The sequence below is a fragment of the Ambystoma mexicanum genome, chromosome 11 (assembly GCF_040938575.1).
Source record: "Ambystoma mexicanum isolate Mex_15411 chromosome 11, UKY_AmexF1_1, whole genome shotgun sequence".
NCBI lineage: Eukaryota > Metazoa > Chordata > Amphibia > Caudata > Ambystomatidae > Ambystoma > Ambystoma mexicanum.
The window spans coordinates 1,434,592,992-1,434,611,770 of NC_090934.1; positions in this window are offsets into that span (position 1 = coordinate 1,434,592,992).

Genomic DNA, 18,779 nt, shown 5'->3' on the forward strand with positions numbered 1-18,779 from the left:
GACCTACGTGCCGTCGCAGGTGAGTGTTCCAGGGAGGGATTCTGTTCTGTCTCACCCACCTGCACCAGGGTCAGAACCCTCAATGGGGATGTCAGTGTTGGCAGCTACGCCTTTGGTGGTTACGGATGCAGGGTCACACTCCGCGACATCTGATCCTGTTTCTGGGCCAGCAGATCAGAGGGGGAATGCAGTCCTGCAGCCTCAGGCAGTGCCGGCACAGCAAGGCGCAGTTCGCCTTGCCCCAGACAGGTGTGGTGCCCGCCGACGTGGTGGCCGTACGCCACCTGGCAATACTGCATGGGAACAATCCATTTACGGTATGGCAACCCAACAGGCAGCATCATCCGAGATGATGGCTCAGGCCATGGATAGGGTGGCCACTTCCATTGTCCCCCCTGAAAGGCTGATGGAGCGACTAGAGCAGGCAACCGACTCCATCTGCCAGTCACACAGGGAGGACATGTTGGGGTCCAACAGGGACAGGCGGGCGGCACTGGCGACTCTGCAGGAGGCCATCTCCATTGAGTCCCAGGGCCACAGGGAAGCCCTGAGGCAGGAGCTCCTTCACCTCAGGACGACTCTTGTTGAGCTTGAGGCTTCAACACACCAAAGGACAGAACATCAGCTGGAGCGTCTCACCCGTACGCTCTCAGCTGAGATGCAGGCAACGAGGGCGGAGGTCCGGGCATCCCGTGAGTTGTTGCATGGGGACCTCCGCACACTCATCCTCCAGAACCAGACCTACCACACCCGCATACTTGCAGCCATGGAGGAGCAGACTAGGGCCTTGCGTGGGCTGCCTCCCATAGTGCAACCACCTCCGGATGCAGCTGCACAGGGTGATAATAGCGACAGCAGTGATACTCCCACAATAGGGTAGACGTGTGGGCCATGAGACCATGGAGGTGTTTTTTTTTCCCAGGATCCACGCAGGTGGGTTCTGGTGTGCATCCTGTCCTCGGACCTCCTGGGTGGCCTCCCCAACCCCCCCGGGCCCTTCAATGGCCATTTTTTATTTTTTTTTATTTTTATTTTTATTTTTATTTATTTTATTCCCTATTTTTTGGGACGATTTGTTGGCTTCCGTGGTTCCTGTGGGCATACGCTGCATTGTGGCTGGGCACATGCAGGCTTGTAATGTATTTGGTTCAGATGCTTGGGTTTGAGTCACACACACCCCTCCTGCTTCCCGTTTCCATGGGCTTGCAAAGGGTGTGCCCAAGTGACAGTGAATTACACAGTGACGTTGGACTCCCATGAGCTGTGTGGGCAGTCTGTAGTCAATACTGTGTATACATTCCTAGTGCATATTGCTGTTGTGTTGTACACTGCATGTTGCATTGATGTGTAACTCATCTTCTGTGTCTACCTCCCAATTTGCAGGTCCCTTCCTCATGTCTACACAAGGACCTCTAGTCTGGAGATGTGGTCCATGTTGGCAGCAGTGCACCTACAAATCTACATGGCGCCAACACTGCACAGTTGGTAGTGGTGGGAGTGCAGGCATTTCCAGGTGGTGAGACTACTAATATTTAACATTAGTGATGTCATGTTAATGGTAGTACGTGCTCAAGTTTGTTGTTGGTCCGGCATTACTGTGAGCATTTCAGGTGTTGCAAGTATCTAATAGGGACACTGTACATTGTGACACTAGTGTCATGTTGTGTGGATTACTTTGTTTACCTGCAAATAGCATGACATGGCACGGTGTGTGGTGTGGCGGTGCTGGGGTTGGGTTGGCTGACATGGCACTGTCCTCTTGTTGCATTTTGCAAGTGGGCATTCATTTTAGCTGCTTGAATGTGCAACTTCACAAAACTGCATTGGTGGTGTCTGTGTGGGTAGGGATGCACACATTGTGACACTTCCAGGTGAACAATCTCAGGCTGATATGGTTTTCACGGTTCTTTCTCCAGACATTCAGGGTCAGTGTCAGGTTGAGTCATCATTGATTATCAGATGGAATGTGGCAGGGCAGTGTGCACCCCACAGGGTTGTGATTTCTATGTGAAGTAATTAGCCACTAGCTGTGTATGGGCTGCCTCCCCCCGTGCCCTTTCCCCTCCCATGCGCAGCGGCTGTGCATGTGGTTGGGGATGGGGGGGCACCACCATGTCCACGGCCAGGCCCCGGCGTGTTGCAACGTTGTGCAGGACACATGCTGCCACTATGATCCTGCACACTACTGGGGGAGCGTACAACAGCTGCCCGCCAGAACGGTCAAGGGAGCAAAAGCGTGACTTCAGCACTCCGAATGTGCGCTCCACTATGCCCCAGGTTGTAATGTGGCCTGCGTTATATCTTACCTGGGGTGGCGTGGTGGGGTTCCGAATTGGCGTCATCATGTGGGGGCTGAGAGGGTAGGCACTGTCCCCTGTGGAGGTGGTGATTGGTATCATTGGTGGGGTTGTGACCTTGCTCAGTATCTGACATGCATGCATGTGCAGTGGCATTCATACTCACCAAGCAGCCATGTATCGCCATGCCGCCCAGCTTCTAGGTCCCGGCTTAGGGTGGACATTCGGTAAATGAAGCTGTCGTGGGTGGACCCGGGATAGTTGGCATATACTGAGGTGATGATTCCCTTGGCTTTACATACTACCTGCACGTTGATGGAATGCCAGTGCTTGCGGTTCCTATAGATGTGCTCAGATGCCCTGGGGGGACGTAGAGCCACATGGGTGCAGTCGATGGCACCTAGCACTTTGGGGAATCGTGCCACAGCGTAGAAATCCAGGGCGGCAGCATGCCTTTCTGCAGGGGTTCTGGGCAGGTATATGTGCCTGCGGACTGATGGGCGTGCAGTGATGATGTTCAAGACCTGGTGTGGGCAGCGTGACTGGGTGGCCTGTGATACACCACCCACAATGGCACTTGTCCGCTGAAATGATCCAGTGGCTAAGAAGTGCAGTACATTGAGGACCTTCTCCAGGGGGCTGAGTGCTTGGGAGCACAGGGTGGGTGATGTGAGGTCATCCTCCCACTCACTCACCAGGTCCAGTATGATGTGTGGTGGAAACCTGTACCTCCCATGCACCTGGTCATCAGGCATCCCGAAAAGGCTGGTTCTGGGTGTGAATATTCTGGCCCTGACTATCCTCCTCCTCCTCCTCCTTTGGTAGGCCACGCCCACTGCTGCTAGGAACGGTATGTTCATCCTGGGTCTGAGCTTGTTATTTTTTTAGCGCGCAAATTATTGCGTTGCGCGTGTTGTAGGCGAGCGTGTGACCCGCGCACCCCTGAAATCCAGTACCCAGTCCAATAGCGTGTGGAAATTCCCGCGCACACCGGGATACAGGTGCGCTGATGTACTTGCGTGTGTAAGTGTCCGCGCACACCTGATATACACGTACATAGGCCAATCGCGTGTACGCGCACTTTTGTCCAATTACACGCGATGACACCCTGACGTGCTGTCCAATTACACGCAATGAGACTCTGCCGTGCTGTCCAATTACACGCGATGACACTCTGACGTGCAGTCTTTCCACGTGTGCTCTGTCATCACGTGCTGTGTGGGAAACACCCGTGCGGGTCACGTCACAGACGCGCTTACGCGCTGAGGGCCTTTGGTCCAATAGATTCGCGTATGCGTGCTGACGCACTTACGCGCTAAGGGCCTTTCCTCGGTTTTCACGCTGACGTGCAGGATTTTCACGTGCCAAATCACTCCGTACCGAGCTGGCCACGCGTAAGCACACGGAAGACCACGCTCCTGCCCAGAAGGCCGGACTACTGCCCCCCAGAGCCCCGAGCACGCTCCCACCTGCCATCTGCTGCTGCCTGACTGCCTGCTGCCCACGTGCACTGCCATTTGCTGCCTGCACATCAGCCAGGGGTGCTGTTGCTGTGACCACCCCTGCTGGAACCGAAGACTCCCGACTGGAATTCCATCGCTCCACAGCCCAGCCCCAGGACCCAGTTGCCCACCCACTCCTGCCTCTGGGGTTGTCATGTCGGGGCAAACACCATCTGTGACCACTGACAACCCCCGGCCAGAGAGGCAGAGGGGCACCAGCTTCAGTGCCACCGAAGTTGGTGTCCTGGTGGAGCAAGTCCTGGGGCAGTATGATGCCCTCTTCGGAAGTTCCCGCGGCGACAAGGAAGGACGGACTCGGATCTGGACTGACATCGTGACTGCCATCAACGCGGAGGGGGTGGCAGTCCGGGACTTACAACATGTCAGGAAGCGCTGGGAGGACTTCAGGTCCAGGACCCTGAACAAGGCCCGGCGCCTCTTGAAGGCAGCGGATGCCAAGGGGCGCCGGGGCCACTTGTCGGAAGAACAGATGGGGGTCCTGGAACGCATATCCCCAGCGCTCCACGTCCAGGTCCTAGAGAAGCAGACCCGTCTGGAGTCGAGCGGTGAGTGTACATGCATCCTGATTGTGAGCAGTGCGTGTGGTGATTATTCGGCATTGTGCCGGTTGCACATCTGTTTGTATGGGGTCGAGTATGGGTGGGGGTGTACAGGGCCGTGGGTCTGACACATGCGAGGGCTGTAATGTGTGAGACATGGATGGTGCTTGTGTGTGTGGGCTTGCATGGCAAATGCAGTTGTGCGTGCACACATGTTTGGATGAATGTGTATGTAAGTAGACATGTCCGTGATGTCAGGCATGTATGTTGTTTTCGGCTGCATGTATGAGCACTGTGTACATGTGCATGTGTGTGTATTTGTCAAGGGTGCAACAGTGATGCAACATGGATGCATGTGACAGCGGTATGTGGAAGCCTGATTGGCAGATGTGACATGGATGCCCGTCTGAACAGTGCAACACTTGGCAGAGGTGTAGACATGCATGCAAGTGTGGTGCTGTGTGTACATGTGTGGTGCACTTCCTGTGTTGCATGTGATGTCTGGCTCCCCTTTGGCTGCTGATACTGTTGTATGTGTAGGGATGGTGGTGGCAGTTGCGATATGGCTGTGGTATGGCTCATGTGTGTGAGTTGCAATGACATGTGTGTTGGGGATTGTGATGACATGTCTGAGGTTTGCCAATGCCACTCATGTGCAACTGTCATGCGTGTATGTGTCCATTGTACAGTGCCCTGATGCTTGTGTTTTGTTTCTCCCTGTCTGCAGCGTCAACTGATGAAGAGGGCGGAGAAGGTGCTGTGGAGCACAGCGCCGGGGATCCGACCGCCAGCCGGAGACGCAAGGCCCGTCTCCCCTCCCGTGTTGTCATCTCGTCGGGGAGTGAGGAGTCCGGTGCGGCGTCCCAGGCCGCAGCTGCCAGGAGGAGGTCCAAGAGGCGGAGGTTGCAGTTGGACTCCTCGGCAGCAGAAGGGGCAGCTGGGACCCCACAGGGCCCAACAGGGGAAGATGGCACGGAGTCATCCAGGTTGGTGGGGGGTTTGGTGGAGGAGGGGGCCGTGCAAGCACCAGAGACGGGGTCTGGAGGTGGGGATCCCACTGGTGCTAGTGGTGCAGTGCAGGACCAGGGACAGGAGGCAGCACAGGCGGCCGCGGAGGTGCCTGTGTGCAATCCTGTCCCCAATCCTGTCCCTGCATCATCTTGCACCAGCAGGGATGCCTACGTCCAGACCCGTTTTCAGGCAGGGGATGAGCTGACGTCAACTGGCCTTCCTCTGCCTGCGGACGTGGCCATCCAGGTCCGGGTTGAGCCTGTCCTGGCTGGTGTGGCGTTGCGTCAACGGGCCATGCGAGGTGACCTGCAGTCTTTTCATGGAGAGACTGCACGTCATCTCGAATGGCTCGTTGACCACGTCAGCCTGCTGGGACAGGTCACCCAGGCCGGATTCCTCCATCTGATGGGGCTTGCTCCGACCCCCTCCTCAACTGGACCCCCTACGCGCCAGTCGTCCTCTGTGCCATCTTCCCACCCATCAGTCACCTGGGTGCCCTGTGGAGCTGCCTCTGACGGTGCGGCCAGGCTGGTGGAGGAGGCATCCCTGCCACAGTCGTGAGTCGGAGGTCCAGCAGGGGTGGCCACATCAACAACTGCACCCCAGCCGGCGGAGAATGTGCAGGCAGCAGGAGGCAGTGCACGGGCAGAGGCAGAGCAGCAGCAGCAGCAACATGGTGGGAGACATGAAGGCTCGGGGCTTTCGACATCGGAGGGGCAGGCATCGGCCGGAGGGCAGGGGGACCCAGGACAGAGAGTGTCTTCCGTGTGGCAGCGGTTGGGCCACGCCTTAGGTGCGGAGCGGCGGCGAGCGGAAGAGGCGCGGCTCACAATGGTCAGGGTGGAGAACGCCATGCGGAGGGCCCTGAGGTGGGCCGAGTGCCTCGAGGCAATCCGCAGGGGGTTTGAGGAGGACACGGCGTCGTCCCTGCGGACCCTCGGGGCCATGGAACTGGACCGCCTCCGGGACATCGAACAGGAGTTCGATGATGCCCTGGCCCGGGACACCACGGAGTGAGCCGCTGGACTTGCCCGCCGCCTTTGTATATAGTTCTTTAGTTTTAGGTTTCCTTTCTTTCTTATTATGATTTGGAGTCGACGGACACTGCTCCACTTTTTGTATATAGTTGATTTTTAGGTAGGTTTTTTAGTAGGTTTCCTTTGTTCAGTTGGGCTCATGGACCCTTGGTAGTTTTTTACATAGTTCTTTATTGCATGGAGATTTTTTAACTTTTGACTTTGGGCAAATATTTTTTGGATTCTGATTTGCAGTTTTGTGTTTTTATACGGACATGCAGCTTTTTTTCTCATTCACATTGTAGTTTGTTTTCTTTCTTTAGCATTCTTTATTTTTTTCTATACAATTTTGTTTCCATACTTCACTGTGTGGTATCATCTCATTGGTTTCATGCATGTCATGTTGTGTGTTTTCCCATTCAATTGCAACCATTGTGTGTGACGGACATGGGTTCATTAGCTTAATGAACATTGGGGGTGTAACATGTGATTTCCATTTCCATGTGGGTGAATGGGTTACTTGGTAGGGCTTTTTGGCTGTGGAGGCTGTCGATTACGCACATGATTGGGGATTGTGAGGAGCTGGTGGGGGCTGCCCATGGTGGCTGGGGGGTGGGGGTGGTGGTAGACATGAGTGGGGGCCTGGTGGAGGCTGCCCCTGGTGGCTGGGGGGTGGGGGTGGTGGGAGACATGAGTGGGGGCCTGGTGGAGGCTGCCCATGGTGGCAGGGGGGTGGGGGTGGTGGGAGACATGAGTGGGGGCCTGGTGAGGCTGCCCATGGTGGCAGGGGGGTGGGGGTGGTGGTAGACATGAGTGGGGTCTGGTGGAGGCTGCCCCTGGTGGCTGGGGGGTGGGGGTGGTGGGAGACATGAGTGGGGGCCTGGTGGAGGCTGCCCATGGTGGCAGGGGGGTGGGGGTGGTGGGAGACATGAGTGGGGGCCTGGTGGAGGCTGCCCATGGTGGCAGGGGGGTGGGGGTGGTGGGAGATATGAGTGTGGGCCTGGTGGAGGCTGCCCCTGCACTGCTGGGGGGTGGGGGTGGTGGGAGACATGGGTGGGGGAATGGTGGTGGGTGCTCCTGGTGGCTGGGGGGTGGGGGTGGTGGGAGACATGAGTGGGGGCCTGGTGGAGGGTGCCCCTGCACTGCTGGGGGGTGGGGGTGGTGGTAGATATTAGTGGGGGCCTGGTGGAGGCTGCCCCTGCACTGCTGGGGGGTGGGGTGGTGGGAGACATGAGTGGGGGCCTGGTGGAGGCTGCCCCTGGTGGCTGGGGGGTGGGGGTGGTGGGAGACATGAGTGGGGCCTGGTGGAGGGTGCCCCTGGTGGCTGGGGGGTGGGGGTGGTGGGAGACATGGGTGGGGGCCAGGTGGAGGGTGCCCCTGGTGGCTGGGGGGTGGGGGTGGTGGGAGACATGAGTGGGGGCCTGGTGGAGGGTGCCCCTGGTGGCTGGGGGGTGGGGGTGGTGGGAGACATGGGTGGGGGCCTGGTGGAGGGTGCCCCTGGTGGCTGGGGGGTGGGGGTGGTGGGAGACATGGGTGGGGGCCTGGTGGAGGGTGCCCCTGGTGGCTGGGGGGTGGGGGTGGTGGGAGACATGAGTGGGGGCCTGGTGGAGGCTGCCCCTGGTGGCTTGGGGGTGGGGGTGGTGGGAGACATGAGTGGGGGCCTGGTGGAGGGTGCCCCTGGTGGCTGGGGGGTGGTGGGAGACATGGGTGGGGGCCTGGTGGAGGGTGCCCCTGGTGGCTGGGGGGTGGGGGTGGTGGGAGACATGAGTGGGGGCTTGGTGGAGGCTGCCCCTGGTGGCTGGGGGGTGGGGGTGGTGGGAGACATGAGTGGGGGCCTGGTGGAGGGTGCCCCTGGTGGCTGGGGGGTGGGGGTGGTGGGAGACATGGGTGGGGGCCTGGTGGAGGGTGCCCCTGGTGGCTGGGGGGTGGGGGTGGTGGGAGACATGAGTGGGGGCCTGGTGGAGGGTGCCCCTGGTGGCTGGGGGGTGGGGGTGGTGGGAGACATGGGTGGGGGCCTGGTGGAGGGTGCCCCTGGTGGCTGGGGGGTGGGGGTGGTGGGAGACATGGTTGGGGGCCTGGTGGAGGGTGCCCCTGGTGGCTGGGGGGTGGTGGGAGACATGAGTGGGGGCCTGGTGGAGGCTGCCCCTGGTGGCTGGGGGGTGGGGGTGGTGGGAGACATGGGTGGGGGCCTGGTGGAGGGTGCCCCTGGTGGCTGGGGGTGGTGGGAGACATGGGTGGGGGCCTGGTGGAGGCTGCCCCTGGTGGCGGGGGGTGGGGGTGATAGGGGACATGAGTGTGGGCCTGGTGGAGGCTGCCCCTGCACTGCTGGGGGGTGGGGGTGGTGGGAGACATGGGTGGGGGCCTGTTGGAGGGTGCCCATGGTGGTTGGGGGGTGGGGGTGGTGGGAGACATGGGTGGGGGCCTGGTGGAGGGTGCCCCTGGTGGCGGGGGGTGTGGGGGTGGTGGGAGACATGAGTGGGGGCCTGGTGGAGGCTGCCCCTGCACTGCTGGGGGGTGGGCGTGGTGGGAGACATGGGTGGGGGCCTGGTGGAGGGTGCCCATGGTGGTTGGGGGGTGGGGGTGGTGGGAGACATGGGTGGGGGCCTGGTGGAGGGTGCCCCTGGTGGCGGGGGGGTGGGGGTGATAGGGGACATGAGTGGGGGCCTGGTGGAGGCTGCCCCTGCACTGCTGGGGGGTGGGGGTGGTGGGAGACATGGGTGGGGGCCTGGTGGAGGGTGCCCCTGGTGGCTGGGGGGTGGGGGTGGTGGTAGACATGAGTGGGGGCCTGGTGGAGGGTCCCCCTGCACTGCTGGGGGGTGGGGGTGGTGGGAGACATGGGTGGGGGCCTGGTGGAGGGTGCCCATGGTGGTTGGGGGGTGGGGGTGGTGGGAGACATGGGTGGGGGCCTGGTGGAGGGTGCCCCTGGTGGCGGGGGGGTGGGGGTGATAGGGGAAATGAGTGGGGGCCTGGTGGAGGCTGCCCCTGCACTGCTGGGGGGTGGGCGTGGTGGGAGACATGGGTGGGGGCCTGGTGGAGGGTGCCCCGGGTGGCTGGGGGGTGGGGGTGGTGGGAGACATGAGTGGGGGCCTGGTGGAGGGTGCCCCTGCACTGCTGGGGGGTGGGGGTGGTGGTAGACATGAGTGGGGGCCTGGTGGAGGCTGCCCCTGCACTGCTGGGGGGTGGGGTGGTGGGAGACATGAGTGGGGGTCTGGTGGAGGCTGCCCCTGGTGGCTGGGGGGTGGGGGTGGTGGGAGACATGAGTGGGGGCCTGGTGGAGGCTGCCCATGGTGGCTGGGGGGTGGGGGTGGTGGGAGACATGGGTGGGGGCCTGGTGGAGGGTGCCCCTGGTGGCTGGGGGGTGGGGGTGGTGGGAGACATGGGTGGGGGCCTGGTGGAGGGTGCCCCTGGTGGCTGGGGGGTGGTGGGAGACATGAGTGGGGGCCTGGTGGAGGCTGCCCCTGGTGGCTGGGGGGTGGGGGTGGTGGGAGACATGGTTGGGGGCCTGGTGGAGGGTGCCCCTAGTGGCTGGGGGTGGTGGGAGACATGGGTGGGGGCCTGGTGGAGGCTGCCCCTGGTGGCAGGGGGGTGGGGGTGATAGGGGACATGAGTGTGGGCCTGGTGGAGGCTGCCCCTGCACTGCTGGGGGGTGGGGGTGGTGGGAGACATGGGTGGGGGCCTGGTGGAGGGTGCCCATGGTGGTTGGGGGGTGGGGGTGGTGGGAGACATGGGTGGGGACCTGGTGGCGGGTGCCCCTGGTGGCGGGGGGTGTGGGGGTGATAGGGGACATGAGTGGGGTCCTGGTGGAGGCTGCCCCTGCACTGCTGGGGGGTGGGGGTGTTGGGAGACATGGGTGGGGGCCTGGTGGAGGGTGCCCCTGGTGGCTGGGGGGTGGGGGTGGTGGGAGACATGAGTGGGGGCCTGGTGGAGGATGCCCCTGCACTGCTGGGGGGTGGGGGTGGTGGGAGACATGAGTGGGGGCCTGGTGGAGGCTGCCCCTGCACTGCTGGGGGGTGGGCGTGGTGGGAGACATGGGTGGGGGCCTGGTGGAGGGTGCCCATGGTGGTTGGGGGGTGGGGGTGGTGGGAGACATGGGTGGGGGCCTGGTGGAGGGTGCCCCTGGTGGCGGGGGGTGGGGGTGATAGGGGACATGAGTGGGGGCCTGGTGGAGGCTGCCCCTGCACTGCTGGGGGGTGGGGGTGGTGGGAGACATGGGTGGGGGCCTGGTGGAGGGTGCCCCTGGTGGCTGGGGGGTGGGGGTGGTGGGAGACATGAGTGGGGGCCTGGTGGAGGGTGCCCCTGCACTGCTGGGGGGTGGGGTGGTGGTAGACATGAGTGGGGGCCTGGTGGAGGCTGCCCCTGCACTGCTGGGGGGTGGGGTGGTGGGAGACATGAGTGGGGGCCTGGTGGAGGCTCCCCCTGGTGGCTGGGGGGTGGGGGTGGTGGGAGACCTGAGTGGGGGCCTGGTGGAGGCTGCCCATGGTGGCAGGGGGGTGGGGGTGGTGGGAGACATGAGTGGGGGCCTGGTGGAGGGTGACCCTGGATGCTGGGGGGTGGGGGTGATGGTAGACATGAGTGGGGGCCTGGTGGAGGCTGCCCCTGCACTGCTGGGGGGTGGGGGTGGTGGGAGACATGGGTGGGGGCCTGGTGGAGGGTGCCCCTGGTGCTGGGGGGTGGGGGTGGTGGGAGACATGAGTGGGGGCCTGGTGGAGGGTGCCCCTGCACTGCTGGGGGGTGGGGGTGGTGGGAGACATGAGTGGGGGCCTGGTGGAGGCTGCCCCTGCACTGCTGGGGGGTGGGGGTGGTGGGAGACATGAGTGGGGGCCTGGTGGAGGGTGCCCCTGGTGGCTGGGGGGTGGGGGTGGTGGGAGACATGGGTGGGGGCCTGGTGGAGGGTGCCCCTGGTGGCTGGGGGGTGGGGGTGGTGGGAGACATGGGTGGGGGCCTGGTGGAGGGTGCCCCTGGTGGCTGGGGGGTGGGGGTGGTGGGAGACATGGGTGGGGGCCAGGTGGAGGGTGCCCCTGGTGGCTGGGGGGTGGGGGTGGTGGGAGACATGAGTGGGGGCCTGGTGGAGGGTGCCCCTGGTGGCTGGGGGGTGGGGGTGGTGGGAGACATGGGTGGGGGCCTGGTGGAGGGTGCCCCTGGTGGCTGGGGGGTGGGGGTGGTGGGAGACATGGGTGGGGGCCTGGTGGAGGGTGCCCCTGGTGGCTGGGGGGTGGGGGTGGTGGGAGACATGAGTGGGGGCCTGGTGGAGGCTGCCCCTGGTGGCTTGGGGGTGGGGGTGGTGGGAGACATGAGTGGGGGCCTGGTAGAGGGTGCCCCTGGTGGCTGGGGGGTGGGGGTGGTGGGAGACATGGGTGGGGGCCTGGTGGAGGGTGCCCCTGGTGGCTGGGGGGTGGGGGTGGTGGGAGACATGAGTGGGGGCCTGGTGGAGGCTGCCCCTGGTGGCTGGGGGGTGGGGGTGGTGGGAGACATGAGTGGGGGCCTGGTGGAGGGTGCCCCTGGTGGCTGGGGGGTGGGGGTGGTGGGAGACATGGGTGGGGGCCTGGTGGAGGGTGCCCCTGGTGGCTGGGGGGTGGGGGTGGTGGGAGACATGAGTGGGGGCCTGGTGGAGGGTGCCCCTGGGGGCTGGGGGGTGGGGGTGGTGGGAGACATGGGTGGGGGCCTGGTGGAGGGTGCCCCTGGTGGCTGGGGGGTGGGGGTGGTGGGAGACATGGGTGGGGGCCTGGTGGAGGGTGCCCCTGGTGGCTGGGGGGTGGTGGGAGACATGAGTGGGGGCCTGGTGGAGGCTGCCCCTGGTGGCTGGGGGGTGGGGGTGGTGGGAGACATGGGTGGGGGCCTGGTGGAGGGTGCCCCTGGTGGCTGGGGGTGGTGGGAGACATGGGTGGGGGCCTGGTGGAGCCTGCCCCTGGTGGCGGGGGGTGGGGGTGATAGGGGACATGAGTGTGGGCCTGGTGGAGGCTGCCCCTGCACTGCTGGGGGGTGGGGGTGGTGGGAGACATGGGTGGGGGCCTGGTGGAGGGTGCCCATGGTGGTTGGGGGGTGGGGGTGGTGGGAGACATGGGTGGGGGCCTGGTGGAGGGTGCCCCTGGTGGCGGGGGGGTGTGGGGGTGATAGGGGACATGGATGGGGGCCTGGTGGAGGCTGCCCCTGCACTGCTGGGGAGTGGGGGTGGTGGGAGACATGGGTGGGGGCCTAGTGGAGGGTGCCCCTGGTGGCTGGGGGGTGGGGTTGGTGGGAGACATGAGTGGGGGCCTGGTGGAGGGTGCCCCTGCACTGCTGGGGGGTGGGGGTGGTGGGAGACATGAGTGGGGGCCTGGTGGAGGCTGCCCCTGCACTGCTGGGGGGTGGGCGTGGTGGGAGACATGGGTGGGGGCCTGGTGGAGGGTGCCCATGGTGGTTGGGGGGTGGGGGTGGTGGGAGACATGGGTGGGGGCCTGGTGGAGGGTGCCCCTGGTGGCGGGGGGGTGGGGGTGATAGGGGACATGAGTGGGGGCCTGGTGGAGGCTGCCCCTGCACTGCTGGGGGGTGGGGGTGGTGGGAGACATGGGTGGGGGCCTGGTGGAGGGTGCCCCTGGTGGCTGGGGGGTGGGGGTGGTGGGAGACATGAGTGGGGGCCTGGTGGAGGGTCCCCCTGCACTGCTGGGGGGTGGGGGTGGTGGGAGACATGGGTGGGGGCCTGGTGGAGGGTGCCCATGGTGGTTGGGGGGTGGGGGTGGTGGGAGACATGGGTGGGGGCCTGGTGGAGGGTGCCCCTGGTGGCGGGGGGGTGGGGGTGATAGGGGACATGAGTGGGGGCCTGGTGGAGGCTGCCCCTGCACTGCTGGGGGGTGGGCGTGGTGGGAGACATGGGTGGGGGCCTGGTGGAGGGTGCCCCTGGTGGCTGGGGGGTGGGGGTGGTGGGAGACATGAGTGGGGGCCTGGTGGAGGGTGCCCCTGCACTGCTGGGGGGTGGGGGTGGTGGTAGACATGAGTGGGGGCCTGGTGGAGGCTGCCCCTGCACTGCTGGGGGGTGGGGTGGTGGGAGACATGAGTGGGGGTCTGGTGGAGGCTGCCCCTGGTGGCTGGGGGGTGGGGGTGGTGGGAGACATGAGTGGGGGCCTGGTGGAGGCTGCCCATGGTGGCTGGGGGGTGGGGGTGGTGGGAGACATGGGTGGGGGCCTGGTGGAGGGTGCCCCTGGTGGCTGGGGGGTGGGGGTGGTGGGAGACATGGGTGGGGGCCTGGTGGAGGGTGCCCCTGGTGGCTGGGGGGTGGTGGGAGACATGAGTGGGGGCCTGGTGGAGGCTGCCCCTGGTGGCTGGGGGGTGGGGGTGGTGGGAGACATGGTTGGGGGCCTGGTGGAGGGTGCCCCTGGTGGCTGGGGGTGGTGGGAGACATGGGTGGGGGCCTGGTGGAGGCTGCCCCTGGGCGCGGGGGGGTGGGGGTGATAGGGGACATGAGTGTGGGCCTGGTGGAGGCTGCCCCTGCACTGCTGGGGGGTGGGGGTGGTGGGAGACATGGGTGGGGGCCTGGTGGAGGGTGCCCATGGTGGTTGAGGGGTGGGGGTGGTGGGAGACATGGGTGGGGGCCTGGTGGCGGGTGCCCCTGGTGGCGGGGGGTGTGGGGGTGATAGGGGACATGAGTGGGGGCCTGGTGGAGGCTGCCCCTGCACTGCTGGGGGGTGGGGGTGTTGGGAGACATGGGTGGGGGCCTGGTGGAGGGTGCCCCTGGTGGCTGGGGGGTGGGGGTGGTGGGAGACATGAGTGGGGGCCTGGTGGAGGATGCCCCTGCACTGCTGGGGGGTGGGGGTGGTGGGAGACATGAGTGGGGGCCTGGTGGAGGCTGCCCCTGCACTGCTGGGGGGTGGGCGTGGTGGGAGACATGGGTGGGGGCCTGGTGGAGGGTGCCCATGGTGGTTGGGGGGTGGGGGTGGTGGGCGACATGGGTGGGGGCCTGGTGGAGGGTGCCCCTGGTGGCGGGGGGTGGGGGTGATAGGGGACATGAGTGGGGGCCTGGTGGAGGCTACCCCTGCACTGCTGGGGGGTGGGGGTGGTGGGAGACATGGGTGGGGGCCTGGTGGAGGGTGCCCCTGGTGGCTGGGGGGTGGGGGTGGTGGGAGACATGAGTGGGGGCCTGGTGGAGGGTGCCCCTGCACTGCTGGGGGGTGGGGGTGGTGGTAGACATGAGTGGGGGCCTGGTGGAGGCTGCCCCTGCACTGCTGGGGGGTGGGGTGGTGGGAGACATGAGTGGGGGCCTGGTGGAGGCTGCCCCTGGTGGCTGGGGGGTGGGGGTGGTGGGAGACATGAGTGGGGGCCTGGTGGAGGCTGCCCATGGTGGCAGGGGGGTGGGGGTGGTGGGAGACATGAGTGGGGGCCTGGTGGAGGGTGACCCTGGATGCTGGGGGGTGGGGGTGATGGTAGACATGAGTGGGGGCCTGGTGGAGGCTGCCCCTGCACTGCTGGGGGGTGGGGGTGGTGGGAGACATGGGTGGGGGCCTGGTGGAGGGTGCCCCTGGTGGCTGGGGTGTGGGGGTGGTGGGAGACATGAGTGGGGGCCTGGTGGAGGGTGCCCCTGCACTGCTGGGGGGTGGGGGTGGTGGGAGACATGAGTGGGGGCCTGGTGGAGGCTGCCCCTGCACTGCTGGGGGGTGGGGGTGGTGGGAGACATGAGTGGGGGCCTGGTGGAGGGTGCCCCTGGTGGCTGGGGGGTGGGGGTGGTGGGAGACATGGGTGGGGGCCTGGTGGAGGGTGCCCCTGGTGGCTGGGGGGTGGGGGTGGGGGGAGACATGGGTGGGGGCCTGGTGGAGGGTGCCCCTGGTGGCTGGGGGGTGGGGGTGGTGGGAGACATGGGTGGGGGCCTGGTGGAGGCTGCCCATGGTGGCAGGGGGGTGGGGGTGGTGGGAGACATGAGTGGGGGCCTGGTGGAGGGTGACCCTGGATGCTGGGGGGTGGGGGTGATGGTAGACATGAGTGGGGGCCTGGTGGAGGCTGCCCCTGCACTGCTGGGGGGTGGGGGTGGTGGGAGACATGAGTGGTGGCCTGGGGGAGGGTGACCCTGGATGCTGGTGGGTGGGGGTGGTGGGAGACATGAGTGGGGGCCTGGTGGAGGCTGCCCCTGCACCGCTGGGGGGTGGGGGTGGTGGGAGACATGAGTGGGGGCCTGGTGGAGGCTGCCCATGGTGGCTGGGGGGTGGGGGTGGTGGGAGACATGAGTGGGGGCCTGGTGGAGGCTGCCCATGGTGGCAGGGGGGTGGGGGTGGTGGGAGACATGAGTGGGGGCCTGGTGGAGGCTGCCCATGGTGGCAGGGGGGTGGGGGTGGTGGTAGACATGAGTGGGGTCTGGTGGAGGCTGCCCCTGGTGGCTGGGGGTGGTGGGAGACATGAGTGGGGGAATGGTGGTGGGTGCCCCTGGTGGCTGGGGGGTGGGGGTGGTGGGAGACATGAGTGGGGGCCTGGTGGAGGGTGCCCCTGCACTGCTGGGGGGTGGGGGTGGTGGTAGATATTAGTGGGGGCCTGGTGGAGGCTGCCCCTGCACTGCTGGGGGGTGGGGTGGTGGGAGACATGAGTGGGGGCCTGGTGGAGGCTGCCCCTGGTGGCTGGGGGGTGGGGGTGGTGGGAGACATGAGTGGGGGCCTGGTGGAGGGTGCCCCTGGTGGCTGGGGGGTGGGGGTGGTGGGAGACATGGGTGGGGGCCAGGTGGAGGGTGCCACTGGTGGCTGGGGGGTGGGGGTGGTGGGAGACATGAGTGGGGGCCTGGTGGAGGGTGCCCCTGGTGGCTGGGGGGTGGGGGTGGTGGGAGACATGGGTGGGGGCCTGGTGGAGGGTGCCCCTGGTGGCTTGGGGGTGGGGGTGGTGGGAGACATGGGTGGGGGCCTGGTGGAGGGTGCCCCTGGTGGCTGGGGGGTGGGGGTGGTGGGAGACATGAGTGGGGGCCTGGTGGAGGCTGCCCCTGGTGGCTTGGGGGTGGGGGTGGTGGGAGACATGAGTGGGGGCCTGGTGGAGGGTGCCCCTGGTGGCTGGGGGGTGGGGGTGGTGGGAGACATGGGTGGGGGCCTGGTGGAGGGTGCCCCTGGTGGCTGGGGGGTGGGGGTGGTGGGAGACATGAGTGGGGGCCTGGTGGAGGCTGCCCCTGGTGGCTGGGGGGTGGGGGTGGTGGGAGACATGAGTGGGGGCCTGGTGGAGGGTGCCCCTGGTGGCTGGGGGGTGGGGGTGGTGGGAGACATGGGTGGGGGCCTGGTGGAGGGTGCCCCTGGTGGCTGGGGGGTGGTAGGAGACATGAGTGGGGGCCTGGTGGAGGCTGCCCCTGGTGGCTGGGGGGTGGGGGTGGTGGGAGACATGGTTGGGGGCCTGGTGGAGGGTGCCCCTGGTGGCTGGGGGTGGTGGGAGACATGGGTGGGGGGCCTGGTGGAGGCTGCCCCTGGTGGCGGGGGGGTGGGGGTGATAGGGGACATGAGTGTGGGCCTGGTGGAGGCTGCCCCTGCACTGCTGGGGGGTAGGGGTGGTGGGAGACATGGGTGGGGGCCTGGTGGAGGGTGCCCATGGTGGTTGGGGGGTGGGGGTGGTGGGAGACATGGGTGGGGGCCTGGTGGCGGGTGCCCCTGGTGGCGGGGGGTGTGGGGGTGATAGGGGACATGAGTGGGGGCCTGGTGGAGGCTGCCCCTGCACTGCTGGGGGGTGGGGGTGTTGGGAGACATGGGTGGGGGCCTGGTGGAGGGTGCCCCTGGTGGCTGGGGGGTGGGGGTGGTGGGAGACATGAGTGGGGGCCTGGTGGAGGATGCCCCTGCACTGCTGGGGGGTGGGGGTGGTGGGAGACATGAGTGGGGGCCTGGTGGAGGCTGCCCCTGCACTGCTGGGGGGTGGGCGTGGTGGGAGACATGGGTGGGGGCCTGGTGGAGGGTGCCCATGGTGGTTGGGGGGTGGGGGTGGTGGGAGACATGGGTGGGGGCCTGGTGGAGGGTGCCCCTGGTGGCGGGGGGTGGGGGTGATAGGGGACATGAGTGGGGGCCTGGTGGAGGCTGCCCCTGCACTGCTGGGGGGTGGGGGTGGTGGGAGACATGGGTGGGGGCCTGGTGGAGGGTGCCCCTGGTGGCTGGGGGGTGGGGGTGGTGGGAGACATGAGTGGGGGCCTGGTGGAGGGTGCCCCTGCACTGCTGGCGGGTGGGGGTGGTGGTAGACATGAGTGGGGGCCTGGTGGAGGCTGCCCCTGCACTGCTGGGGGGTGGGGTGGTGGGGGACATGAGTGGGGGCCTGGTGGAGGCTGCCCCTGGTGGCTGGGGGGTGGGGGTGGTGGGAGACATGAGTGGGGGCCTGGTGGAGGCTGCCCATGGTGGCAGGGGGGTGGGGGTGGTGGGGAGACATGAGTGGGGGCCTGGTGGAGGGTGACCATGGATGCTGGGGGGTGGGGGTGATGGTAGACATGAGTGGGGGCCTGGTGGAGGCTGCCCCTGCACTGCTGGGGGGTGGGGGTGGTGGGAGACATGGGTGGGGCCTGGTGGAGGGTGCCCCTGGTGGCTGGGGGGTGGGGGTGGTGGGAGACATGAGTGGGGGCCTGGTGGAGGGTGCCCCTGCACTGCTGGGGGGTGGTGGGAGACATGAGTGGGGGCCTGGTGGAGGCTGCCCCTGCACTGCTGGGGGGTGGGGGTGGTGGGAGACATGAGTGGGGGCCTGGTGGAGGGTGCCCCTGGTGGCTGGGGGGTGGGGGTGGTGGGAGACATGGGTGGGGGCCTGGTGGAGGGTGCCCCTGGTGGCTGGGGGGTGGGGGTGGTGGGAGACATGGGTGGGGGCCTGGTGGAGGGTGACCCTGGTGGCTGGGGGGTGGGGGTGGTGGGAGACATGGGTGGGGGCCAGGTGGAGGGTGCCCCTGGTGGCTGGGGGGTGGGGGTGGTGGGAGACATGAGTGGGGGCCTGGTGGAGGGTGCCCCTGGTGGCTGGGGGGTGGGGGTGGTGGGAGACATGGGTGGGGGCCTGGTGGAGGGTGCCCCTGGTGGCTGGGGGGTGGGGGTGGTGGGAGACATGGGTGGGGGCCTGGTGGAGGGTGCCCCTGGTGGCTGGGGGGTGGGGGTGGTGGGAGACATGAGTGGGGGCCTGGTGGAGGCTGCCCCTGGTGGCTGGGGGTGGGGGTGGTGGGAGACATGAGTGGGGGCCTGGTGGAGGGTGCCCCTGGTGGCTGGGGGGTGGGGGTGGTGGGAGACATGGGTGGGGGCCTGGTGGAGGGTGCCCCTGGTGGCTGGGGGGTGGGGGTGGTGGGAGACATGAGTGGGGGCCTGGTGGAGGCTGCCCCTGGTGGCTGGGGGGTGGGGGTGGTGGGAGACATGGGTGGGGGCCTGGTGGAGGGTGCCCCTGGTGGCTGGGGGGTGGGGGTGGTGGGAGACATGGGTGGGGGCCTGGTGGAGGGTGCCCCTGGTGGCTGGGGGGTGG